Below are 13,249 nucleotides of genomic sequence, written 5' to 3' on the forward strand. Positions count from 1 at the left end.
CCCAAACTACCATATTCTATGTAAACACTTTCTCAAAATCCCACTAGTGCACAGATGCCCTTGTTACAAAATAGTTTAGGGGCAGAGAAATATGTTCTGCATTCATTTGGTGATGTGCAATCCCTCGTGGATAAACTTCCCAGCATTGCTGCTGGTGGTAGATTGTGGCTGGCTGAATTGGATATTTTGACCAAAGGTACAAAACTGATATTAGAGCCATTTTAGGACATTGCAGGCCTGCTTCTGCTGCAGCTGATATTGAAAATGACGCTTGAACATTCCACAGATGTCTGATGAAACTTAACTGTCTTTAGTAATTTCTTACTTTGCAGTTACAGAGCATGTTCCCTTAACCCCCCCTGCAGCGGTTCCCAAGTTTGACTGGGACCCACAACAGCATCCGAAGGAATACATAACAGCCAGCAGGAAAATGGATCAAACACACAGATGTGAATCCTAAAGAAGATAGGTCCAATCGGGGTGAATTATTTAGAAAAGTCGTGTTAAAAGGTGCACCCTCTTCAGTATCAAAGCTAATGAAACAAAATCCTGATATGCCGATTGTAAATATGCTCCATCGGAAAAATTTTTGGTACACCATTTGCACGTGGCTCAACATGGGGAGAGGAAGAGAAAGCAAGAAAAAGAGGAATTAAAAGATCAACTACTAAAATTGCAGTTACTGGAAGCAAAACAGAAAGTGAGTAAGAAAAAGCAAAAGATTGAACAGGTGATGTATCAGCAGTTGGATCTTTAGGAGCTGCAACCCTGAAGGTGTCGCTTGCCTCCTTCTTCTCTCTATAGGGTAGTTCACGTGTGACGTCCCGCGTGACGTCGGCGCTACATCCGGGTCCCGCTGGTAGGCAGAAAACAGTACTGTTCTCGTCTACTACATGACAAAACGGGTGATTTAGAGCGTACTTTTACTTCGTTTATTTATGGAATCTAAGCAATGCCTACGACTTGTTGTGCTCCCGGTTGCACAGAGAGGCATTCCAAATCGTTGGATGTACGTTTCTGTCGTTTTCCAAAGGAGGAAGGACGAAGAAAGAAATGGATATTTTCAATGAAAAGAGCGCAGGCAGACACTCCCAATGGACTGGGGGGGCATCGTACTACGACAGAATTTGCAGTCTACACTTCATCTCCGGTAAATACAACTTAATTCTGCTCTAGTCATTGTTCTACTTAAATAGCGGCGGAGGGTACACAGATCGCTACACGGGCCGGAGAAGCGGTAGCAGCAGCAGCCAAGCAGCAGCGGCGGAGCAGGCAGCGGCTGCTCTGCCAGTTCACGGGCTGCGGCAGCAGCCAGCGGCTGCTGCGTAAACACTACACGGGCCGGCGCCGCCGGCTACACGGGCCGGCGCCCCGGCCCGGCTACACGGGACGGGCCGGGGCGGCTAGCAGCAGCTAGCAGCAGGGGCTACAGCAGCTGCTGCTGCCATTACGCCCCGGTTCACGGGCGCTAGTACTTCTGTGTTTACGCTGCAATGTCGCCGCCACCGCCACCCATTTTAACAAGACAAAAACACCTAAATAATCCGTAGTGAAATTTTTTTTTTTTTTTAACCTACCGGGCCTCTGCTGAGACGCGACCTGTGTCCGACGCCGCTTTGTGCTGTTGCACAAACATGTGTGAACAACATCCATCCATCCATCCATTTTCTGACCGATTAATCCCTCATGGCGTCGCGGGCGTTGCTGGAACCTTTTTCCCGATTTAAAATAATTGTAGCCGTCCAGTGGTTTCATGGCTTTCGTGCTCTCTGTCTGTACTGGCCTGCCATGTTTATAAGGCAGCTGTATATGTCATGGTACGGAGCGCTTGGCCAGCATTTCACAGACTCGCTCCGTCCCTTAAGGCTTTTGCTGTGTGGATCTGGCAATCTGATACCATCAACCATCAACTTACTCTTAAAACGATCTTGTAGTACGTTATCTAAAGAAGAAAAATACGCGGAGAACTCATCAGTTTCTCTGTTTGCGTCCGCCATTGTGTTCGCCTTTTGCCTACCAGTCCGGCGCGCATGCGCGAAAAACCCGCCTCAAAACAATAACAATGAACTACCCTATTCTCTATATAATTGCAGGTCTGTTGGTCCTGGACGTGGAAGCAGGTGGCAGTTTGGTGGTCAACGTGGGCGTCGAGGATGGAGCAGAGGACTGAGTGTACGGAGTGGATATAGCAGACCTGTCACAGCACCCATCCACATCTGCTACAACTGTGATTACCTTGGACATTAGGCACGTGATTTTGGGCTGTTTCACCCCATCGGCAGGTCAGCCCGGCATTGTGCCACCAAATCTTAACATGACCCCACCTCCATAAGGTCAGTACCCCAGCATGGGGATAACTATGGACAATATTGACACACCTCTCAGGATGAACCAAGCAGCATGAGCTCTGCAGTGCCCATGCTGCCAGCGAAAGTGGGAAAAGACTGCATGAACTTTTAGTGGACATTGGAGCCACATATTCCAATATTTCCAAACAATCAGGCTCTGGGTTGTGGACCAAGACACTGAGGTGCTTTTCAGGGAAGGAACAGCGTCTGCCGTTGCAATACATTTGCTGGCATCTATTGGGGACTGTGAACAGAGCCTGCTACAACTGGTGTTCTCTCAGTGTTTAAACTATGGAAGCCCTGGAAACAAAGTCTGAGTTCCTACTCGTTCCCACCTGGGCCACCACACGTCACTCTGTTCTACCACAGGAACCACACAGACTGGTATCAAGAATCTTTAGTCGCAGAGCTTGAAGGTAAAACATGGACAGTGTTGAAGCCGTCATGCTTCCCCGGGTTCGTTAATTCGTGTGCAGGACTTTAAAATAATAACTCAGCCATGGACGCAGAATTCCATTTCACCTTTTGCAAAAGGGGAGAGATGATACACCTGCCGACTGCGGGCAACAACTCTCTTCTCTCTCCCGCTCAGGCTGGTTTTTATTAAAGTTAGAACATAGGTTATACAGAGTCACACAATGAATGATGCATCCTATCGCTATCTTACTCCCTAATAACTATCTTCCCTCATTATTTTCTCCAGCTGCGTGTGAACCGAAGTTTCTGTTCTTTCCCACTGCCTCGGACTGGCCTTGAAAGTTCTCCTGATACTCATACACAGAACCTATTCACATTCTCTTCTGATAAACAGACAGGCCTCAAAGCAAATATATTGCACATTAAAAGCATGTTATACCTTCATAAATGTGTACTAATAAATTAATCAAAGTTAATACATTCCACAACAGTCACTTCTAAAAATTTGTGGCACCTGAGGGAGTGACAGCTGTGGTGATGCTACTTCTGAACAGCTATAATGATATATAAAACATTTCCTCATATTTCTATTTCTCTCCAGGGTCAACATGGAATTAGGGGGCATGGTAAGATGTTCCCTTTAGGTCACTGATTGGGCACCTACCAGCTTCGCAGGTTTGCTGTTTTTATCCATCCATTGTCTTCCGCTTATCTGGGGTCAGGTTGTGGGGGTAGCAGCTTCAGTAGGGAGGCCCAGACGTCCCTCTCCCCAGCCACTTGGGCCAGCTCCTCCGGGGGAACCCCAAGGCGTTCCCAGGCCAGCTGAGAGACATAGTCCCTCCAGCATGTCCTGGGCCTCCTCCCGGTGGGACATGCCCGGAACACTTCAAAAAATCCGCCTGTCGATCTTCCGCTTCATCATCCCCTCATTCGTGAACAAGACCCCAAGATACTTGAACTCCTCCACTAGGAGCAGCACATCCTCCCCAACCCGGGGCCACTCTACCCTTTTCCGGTTTTGGAGGCACTGATTCTCATCCCGGTCGCTTCGCACTCGGCTGCAAACCGCTCTATTTAGAGCTGTAGATCATGCCCTGATGAAGCCAATTGGACCACGTCATCCGTGAATAGCAGAGATGCAATCCTAAGGCCACCAAAATGGATCCCCTCGACACCTTGGCTGCGCCTAGAAATTCTGTCCATAAAAGTTATGAACAGAATCGGTGACAAAGGGCAAACTTGGCGGAGTCCAACTCTCCCCGGTAATGAGTCCGACTTACTGCCGGCAATGAAGATCAGACTCTGACACCGGTCATACAGATACCTGACAGCCCTTATTAAAGGGCCCAGTACTCCATACTCATGGAGTATGGAGTACTGGGCCATGAGTACTCCATACTCATGGAGTATGGAGTACTGGTCGACGGACCTTTTGTTGAAGCCGTGTCACTTCTCCGGGTTTGTTAATTTGTGTGCAGGACTTTAAAATAATAACTCATCCATGGACGCAAAATTCAATTTCACCTTTGCAAAGGGGAGAGATGATACACCTGCCGACTGCGGGCAACAACTCTGTCTCTCCCCCCGTTGAGGCTTGTTTTTATTAAAGTTAGAACATAGATTATACAAAGTCACACAATGAATGACGCACACATCTTATTATCTTACTCCCTAATAACTATCTTCTCTTGTTGTTTTCTCCTGCTGCATGTGAACTTGAGTTTCTGTTCTTTCCCACTGCCAAGGAACTGGCCTTGAAATTCTCTCCTGATACTTTTGCTCGTAAACAGAATCTATTCACATTCTCTTCTTCTTATCAACAGATGCGACCTTAAAGCAAATAAATTGCATATTAAAAGCATGTTAAACCTTCATAAATGTGTACTAAAAAAACGGATCAAAGTTAATACGTTCCTCACTTTCCAGAACCCCGGAATAGACTTTACCATAGATGCTAAAGAGTGTGATTCCTTTGTAGTTGGAACACGCCCTCTGGTCCCCCTTTTTATATAGGGGGACCACAAGCCCAGTCTGCCAATACAGGGGAACTGCCCCGATGTCCACGCAATGCTGCAGAGCCACGTGAGCCAACACAGCCCCACAACATCCAGAGCCTTAAGGTACTCAGGGCGAATCTCATCCGCCACCAGGGCCTTGCCACCGAGGAGCTTTTTAACAACCTCGGCAACCTCAGCACCAGAGATGGGAGAACCCGACCCAGAATCCTCCGGCTCTGCTTCCGCAATAGAAGATGTGTTGGTGGGATTAAGGAGGTCTTCGAAGTATTCTGCCCACCGACACGCGACGTCCCGAGTCGAGGTCCGCAGCACACCACCCCCACTATAAACTGTTCGTACTGCACTGCTTCCCCTTCCTGAAACGCCGGATAGTGGACCAGAATCGCTTCGAAGCCGTATGGAAGTCTTTCTCCATGGCCTCTCCGAGCTCTTCCCACGCCCAAGTTTTTGCCTCGACGACCAGCCGAGCCGCCTGCAGCTTTGACTGCCAGTACACATCAGCTGCTTCCGGAGTATCACAGGCCAATAAAGCCCGATAGGACTCCTTCTTCAGCTTGACGGCTTCCCTCACTGTTGGTGTTCCGCGCCAATGGAACATGGTCCGCTCAGACTCAATGTCCCCCGCCTCCCTCGGGACGTGTTCAAAGCACTCCCGGAGGTGGGAGTTACAGCTCCGTCTCACGGGGACTCTGCCAGATGTTCCCAGCAGACCCTCACAATACTTTTGGGCCTGCCAGGTCTGACCGGCTTCCTCCCCCACCATCGTAGCCAGCTCACCACCAGTGGTCGGTGCAGAGCTCCGCCCCTCTCTTCACCCGAGTGTCCAAGACATGCGGCCGCAGGTCAGATGAAACAACAACAAAGTCGATCATTGAACTAAGGCCTAGGGTGTCCTGGTGCCAAGAGCACATGCGGACACCCTTATGCTTGAACATGGTGTTCGTGATGGACAATCCATGATGAGCATAGAAGTCCAACAACAGAAGACCACTCGAGTTCAGATCAGGTGGGCCGTTCCTCCAAACCACGCCCCTCCAGGTCCCACTGTCATTGCCCACGTGAGCGTTGAAGTCCCCAAGCAAAACGGGGGAGTCGCCAAGAGGGGCACTCTCCAGTACCCCCTCCATGGACTCCAAAAAGGGTGGGTAATCCGAACTGCTGTTTGGCGCATAAGCACAAACAGTCAGAACCTGTTGTCATGTTTTTTATATGCTTTGCCCACATGCAGATACAATACGGAAGACAGAAAGCAGTTTGAGATGTTTATTAAAGGGTTTAGATTACAGGGATCAATACGATATGATAAGATCTGTTGAGGTCTGAACGTCAGTGCCGGAGGAACTGCGGGAAAAAAGAAGAGAGATGTTAAAGGAGAACAACCAGGAACTCGCTTAACTAAACTTACCATTTAGTTAAGCGAACCTAACCGGGGAGGGATAGCGAGGGAAACTCTGAGGCCAAGTGCTCACGAGGGTAGCCGCTGGAGGGCGGACTGATGGTACGTCGACGAGTGATCTGGAGCGAGCCACGACAGGCGGGGAGACAGACGGTTTGACCAGAGATCAGAAGGAAACAACAGATTCCAGGGAAGAATACCTCCAGCCCGCCTTGGCAAGACCAAGGGAGTAAGAGGGGAAATGCCAGAGCAATATCTGAGCCAAGGGAATTCTTGTAACGCTGGTTCGTCGAGCAGGACCTCAAGGCGGGCGAGTAATCCAAAACACAAACTATGAAAAAGCAGGAGATCCAAAATGATTAGATTCAAAAGATACAAAAGACTCACAGGTTCAGGTTTTCAGGATCAGATTGAAGGCCACGTCGTACCACGACTGGGTAGGGCTCTGGCGTCTTCCATCTGTCTGTGCCTTCCTTAAGACGCCAGTGAACAGCGCTCCAAACGTGCTGCGGGTGTGGGCCACGCCCCCAGCAAACTAGAACCACCTGTGGAGCAGAGTTAGAGCACCGGCCAAACAGAGAACCCTGACACTACTCCCCCCCCTCAACGGTCGCCCACTGGCGACCCAGATGAAGATGTAGACGGTCGAGAAGCCCAAAACTCACTTAGCAGGTCCTGGTTGTCCACAGCCGAGCGGGAGACCCACAACCGCTCCACAGGACTGCGACCTTCCCACTCAACCAAGTACTGATGTCCTTTACCGCGTCGACGGGCGTCCACGATCCTGTGGACGCGGGGGTTCTGACTGTCCTGGGCAGGTGGAGGGGGTTCGGACAAAGGGCGAAGCTCCGACTTCAAATCAGGCTTGATCTGGGATACGTGAAATGTAGGGTGGACTCTGCAGTGAGGAGGCAGGCGTAGGCACACGGAGGTGGGGCTGATGACTGACTCTATTTCGTATGCAACAGTGAAACGCGGAGCAAGCTTCTTGGCAGATGGATTAGTGAGGACGTCCCTGGAGGATAGCCAGACTCTCTGACCGGAGCGATTCTGAGAGGCTGGTAACCGGTGCTGGTTGGCAAACCTCTTATTCTGCTCTGGCAGCAACGGATGTAGTCGTTGACAGATGAGAAAGGGACTTGTTGTTCATCTGTAGGTAGAAGTGGTGGTTGATGTCCTAATGAAACTTCAAATGGTGAAAGTCCAGTGGCTGATGAGATGTGGGAATTCAGAGCATACTCAACCCATTGCAAAAATTTGTTCCAATCCGAGGGAGATGACGAAATAAGACAGCGGAGGGTCGTTTCCAATTGTTGATTCATCCTCTCAGTTTGACCGTTAATCTGTGGGTGGTAACCGGATGTGAGAGTGTAGTGGGCACCGAGAGCAGAACAGAAGTGCCGCCAGACCTGGGAGACGAACTGAGGGCCCCGGTCAGAGAGGATGTCAGAGGGGATTCCATGCAATTTTAAGACGTGGCGGACTAGTAACTGGGTTGTTTGGAAGGCGTTAGATAGCTTGCGGAGGGGTATGAGGTGACAGGCTTTAGAAAATCATTTTACCACCGTAAGGATGGTGGACATGCCTTGGGACAATGGGAGACCACTGACAAAATCCAATGCAATGTGTAACCACGGACGTTTAGGAACTGGTAGGGGATTTAATAGTCCAGAGGGTGGCTGATTAGACTGTTTGTTTTGTGCGCAGACAGGGCAGGCTAAAACATACTCGTGCACATCCTTAGTCCACAATGGCCACCAACAACGTCGAGAAACCTGAGACTGAGTTCTAAAAATGCCCAGATGGGCAGAAATTTTTGAGTCGTGACTCCAACGAAGAACATCGTGTCGAACAGATCTGGGGACGTAAATAAGGCCCGCGGGGCCGGTGCCAGGGTCAGGATCGAGTCTCTGTGCTTGGGTAATCCGGTCCTCTAACTCCCACTGTAAAGCTCCAACGGTGCAAGTAGGGGGTAAAATGGGTGCTGGTTCCTTTTCCTCTTCTTGGGGGACAAACTGTCGCGACAGCGCGTCAGGCTTGATGTTCCTGGAGCCTGGACAGTATGTTATCATTAAGTTAAATCTGGAGAAGAACAGGGACCAGCGGGCTTGACGGGGATTAAAACGTCGGGCTGACTGCAGATAAGCGAGGTTCTTGTGGTCGGTCCAAATGATTATGGGCTGCTCGGATCCCTCTAACCAGTGCCGCCACTCCTCTAATGCCATCTTAATGGCAAGCAGTTCCCTATCCCCTACATCGTAATTTCGCCCCGCTGGAGACAGCCGGCGAGGAAAAAAAGGCACAGGGTTGAAATTTATTGTCGGTTTCTGAGTGTGATGATAAGACTGCACCCACGCCAGTGTCTGACGTGTCTATTTCTAGGGCGAACTGTTTGTTGGGATCGGGGTGTTGGGATCGGGGAACAAGTATGGGTGCCTGAGAAAGCCTATTCTTGAGATCCTGAAAAGCCGTTTCGGCTTTGGGGCTCCAGAGAAACGGAACCTTTGTGGACGTGAGTATGTGCAGGGGAGAAGCTATTTGGCTGTAGTTTCTGATGAATTGTCTATAAAAGTTGGCAAAACCTAAAAATCTCTGCAACTGCTTTCTGGAATCAGGGGTAGGCCAACTACGGCCCTAATCTTCTCCGGGTCAGACCTCATCCCAACCCCTCTCTAAAATTAGACCAAGAAATGAGACTGTGCTTAGATGGAATTCGCACTTTGAGCCTTAACGAACAGGTGGTTCTCTAAGAGGCGTTGGAGAATGAGATGAACATGCTGCTGGTGCTGATCGGGGTAGATGAGAATGTCATCTAGATAAACATAAACAAAATCATTCAAAAAGTCCCGTAAGACGTCGTTAACCAGGGCTTGGAAGACTGACGGGGCCTTGCAGAGACCAAACGGCATCACAAGGTACTCAAAATGCCCCAGAGGGGTCTTAAAAACGGTCTTCCACTCATCCCCTTGTCTAACTCAAACTAAATGGTAAGCATTGCGTAGATCAAGCTTAGTGAAAATGGTGGCATTCTGGACTGGTTCTAATGCAGAGGACAAAAGAGGAAGCGGGTACTTATTGTTAACGGTAATCTGGTTTAACCCCCGGTAATCGACACATGGCCGGAGGGACCCATCTTTCTTCCCAACAAAGAAAAAACCCACACCTAAAGGGGAGGAGGATGGTCGAATTAACCCAGCCGCTAAAGCCTCACCAATATACTTCTCGAGCGCCTGACATTCAGACCTCGAGATGTTGTACAGTCGGCTGGATGGCAGAGGAGCACCAGGAAGCAAATCTATAGGGCAGTCAGATGGGCGATGCGGAGGAAGAGAGCATGCCCGACTCTTACTAAAGACCTGACGGAGGTCATGATATTGTTTCGGAACACAAGACAAATCTATCTCATTCTCATGTTCGGAAGCGGACGCAGGAGAATGAGATACAGGTCGAGCCGAGAGCAAACACCGAGAGTGACATGTAACAGACTGTTCAAAAGACCCTTAAATAGTTCAAGTTTTGATGTTGGGTACTACAGTTTGTATTCGGTGAGTTCTGCTCAGCTTTATTTTGGCCCTTACGGCATACTGTTGTTAGAGCAGTGATGATTTCATCACATTGCCGTAACTAATGCTGCTGCTGCCTGGTGGGGAAGTTCGGTAGCCAAGCCACTGTGCTAACTTGCAAGACATGTGTGTTCTCCAAAGAAGTGTGCGTCGTTGACGAGTAAGTTGTGATAATAGAGTGTTTACTGCATCTAAATGATTGATATGAAGTTAATTTGTTTGTTATTATTTCACCTGTTGAAAAGCCTGAGTTAGCTGCTATGTGTGTGTATTGGAGCGTGTTGTGCCGAACCTACACATCTATTTGAGAGCCCAGAGGCATGGTTGTTAGCCAACTTTTGTAGTGTGCTGATTAATAGTGAATTAATGTTGAGCTTGTTTAGAGTTTAACTATTTGCTCCTTAGCTTATCTAAGGTGTAATGTGTAATGGTAGGATACTTGGACTTATTTTCTTTATCTTGTTGTTGTTTAGGAAACCACACACCCACGCATCTGCACGGAAATACCACTGCATCTTATGTTAATTTATGTTCAATTGAACCAGAATCTGTAACACAGTTTGGAATACAGACCAATCAAAAGGACCCCGCCTCATGTCTTCATTCTCCTCCTGCCGCACCTCCTCCTAACATCTAGTCCTGACTGAAATCCTGGCCTGAGTAGTGTTCTGGCCGACACTCCAGGTTGAGAGCAGTGATAAACCCGAACAGTGCCTTACAGTCCTTTATCTCCGAGCAAACTCACCTACATTAATGGTCCTTCGAGTCGGATTCACTGCCATACCCCAATAAAGATGGATGGAAATCGGGACTTCAAAAGCGGTGCACGTCCTAAACGTCAGATTTGTCTCCCACAACGTTATGAAGATTTTGAGCTCGATTTCAATGGTCTAAACTCTTACCAACACAGAGTGGAGAGAGAAAGGATGGCTACACAGGAGGGACTGGCCGAGATGACCTCCCTCACCTCACCATAAAATGGTAAATGGTAAACGGCTTGTACTTGTATAGCGCTTTAACTAGTCTTGACGACCTCCAAAGCGCTTCACACTACAGTTTAGTCATTCACCCATTTACACACACATTCACACCCTGACAGTGGTGAGCTATGTTAGTAGCTACAACTGCCAGAGGTGAGGCTGCCATGCCACCGGGCCCTCTGACCACCGCCAGCAGGCAGTGCAAGTGAAGTGTCTTGCCCAAGGACACAACGACAGAGACAGTCAGTGCGAAGGATCAAACCAGCAACCCGCCAATTGCAAGACGAACTCCCTAACCTCTGTGCCATGTCGCCCCACCATATGCTTCCCCAACGACTGAGGAGGCATCTGTTCTCAGGGAACCTATGAGACATGATGCAGAAGGAAATCTATGGATCAAAGAGGAGCAGTTAGCGCAATCACTAGTCTCTGAGGGAAGGCCGGCAAGGTTATGGAGACATCCTACCCCCCACAGTCCCTTGCCTCCCCCCTCGAATGAAGCTTGTAGGAGTTAAGGTCATTCTGACCTGGCTCTAAGCAAGAAGGAAACTTCTGGATATCATTGTTTAACTGTAGCGTTCCAAGATCTGTCAAGTTGCAGAATTAATCGCTCTGTTTTTATACTCTGAGATAAACATTTACCAGAATTGTGAGTCCAGCCGCCAAGAGGCTGGACGTCATCTGATTACAACACAAACACACACACCAATAGAAACACACAGACTGTTGTTACAACACACACACATCTCTGGGCCTTAAAAAGGCATGTATATTGTATTCTACCTCAGAACTTTCGCTTGTACCCGTTCGTACGTCCAAGTTGTGATTAAAGTTCTCATTTAGCACAGGCAGAGGAACGGTCTCTCTCTCGAGTCTTCTTTCTTAAGGTTTAATAGTTAAATATTCTCCCACATAATTGGTGATCCCAGACGTGATTTTTAAAGAAGGGGAGAAATCCCAGGCGGCCTAGGTTTCCTCGGGGCGAGAGCTGGCCACTCCGAGCTGGGGTAAACGTGGACCGAGAAAGGCAGAGGTGAGTGTAATTGTTTTTTTATACTTCTCTCTGTCTCTTTCTCTGCTTGTTATTGACAAAATTGCCGCCTGTGAAGTTTGATTTGGGAAGAGTGCTTTTGATCGTTTGATATATGGGAGGGGTCGTTCCGTTGTCTTGGCATCTTTCGGTATTTTTCTGCACAGGAAAAGGTTGTCTTAAACACTAAAAGATTTGGAATGATTTGGCATTCCTACTGTAGCCGGGGCACTATGGCCCTGAAGCATGGTGCTGCACACCCTTCCTCCTGCCCATATTTGCTTCAACCCCTTCTGGTTAAAAGGGGGCAGATAGCTGAGGAAAGGACATTCGAGGCTGGGGATTCCTTAAAGGTAAATCGACAGTTTTCATGTTACCTGGATGTTTTAGGGTGCTAATTTAACATGATTTATTCTGTGTGCAGGCTGACCTGCTGCTGTTTCAGTTGTGTTTTTATTTACTGTTTTAATCACTGCTTAGACCCTATTTTAGCTATTTATTCCTAGTTTTAACCAAATGCAGGGGAGAGTTTTTATTGTTTAGCTCCCCGGGCTGGTTTTATCTCACCTGAGGTCCTATGCTGTCCCTGGGTCCTGTGTTGGTTTTATTTAGATTGGATTGAGGGGACTAGTGGGAGGAGAGTTCTTTTGTGTTGTATGCACTAGGGTTTGTGGTGTGAGTGTGTTTTTGTTGGGAGACACCAAGGTGTATTTCGTTTGTTTTCTTTAGTAGTTCTCCTCCAAATGGTCTAGTTAATTCAATTGGGGTTTTTAACTATTAGCTATCAGGATTCCAGGCCAGCATAGGTGCCTGTGTTAAGGTGGTTATTCTTCCCTGAACGGTAAAACATGTTAATTGTTTTGTAAATCCAATAAACTATATTCAATTTGAACCTGTGCCTCTGTTAATCCTTGCAACCTTTCTTTGTGGTCCGGTACCTGAGGTCACAATCTGGCGTTGTTGACAGGATGTTGTAAGTCAGCGGCACAGGTTTGTAGTAGTTTTAGTGGGATAGGGTTGAGCAGGGAGTGTTTTTCTTTTGTGCTGAAACAGTAGCAGGTTCATCGGGGGACAAAGAGTCCGATCGGTCCGCAGAGGAACCTGGCGTGGTGGAGCCATGGAGTTTCGGGAGCTGAAGGATGGGACGTATCCCCTTCAGGCGGAGGACCAGAAGCTCCAGGAAAGGGTTATGACGGACCAAGACTCTTTGCCATCCACCTTTGGGGGTGCGACTGGGAAGGGCCCCCAACCTGTCTCCGCGGAGGGAACGACTGTAATGGAGCGGCATTGTGGACATCTTAAGGGAACATAAAAGCTCTTGTTGGTTTTCCTTCAAGGTAACTCTGGGACTGGGGTGAAGGACTGGACAGAGGAGGCCCGAAGATGTCCTCGCCACTTTTTATGAAAAAAAAATGGTTGCTCCAAATTTTATGTAATTGTGCATTTTTATCTGTTGTCGGGGGTTTCCTCATGCCTGGTTTTATGTAAAGAGATAAA

This window comes from Fundulus heteroclitus, chromosome 21 (assembly GCF_011125445.2).
Source record: "Fundulus heteroclitus isolate FHET01 chromosome 21, MU-UCD_Fhet_4.1, whole genome shotgun sequence".
In the NCBI taxonomy this organism is placed as follows: Eukaryota; Metazoa; Chordata; class Actinopteri; order Cyprinodontiformes; family Fundulidae; genus Fundulus; species Fundulus heteroclitus.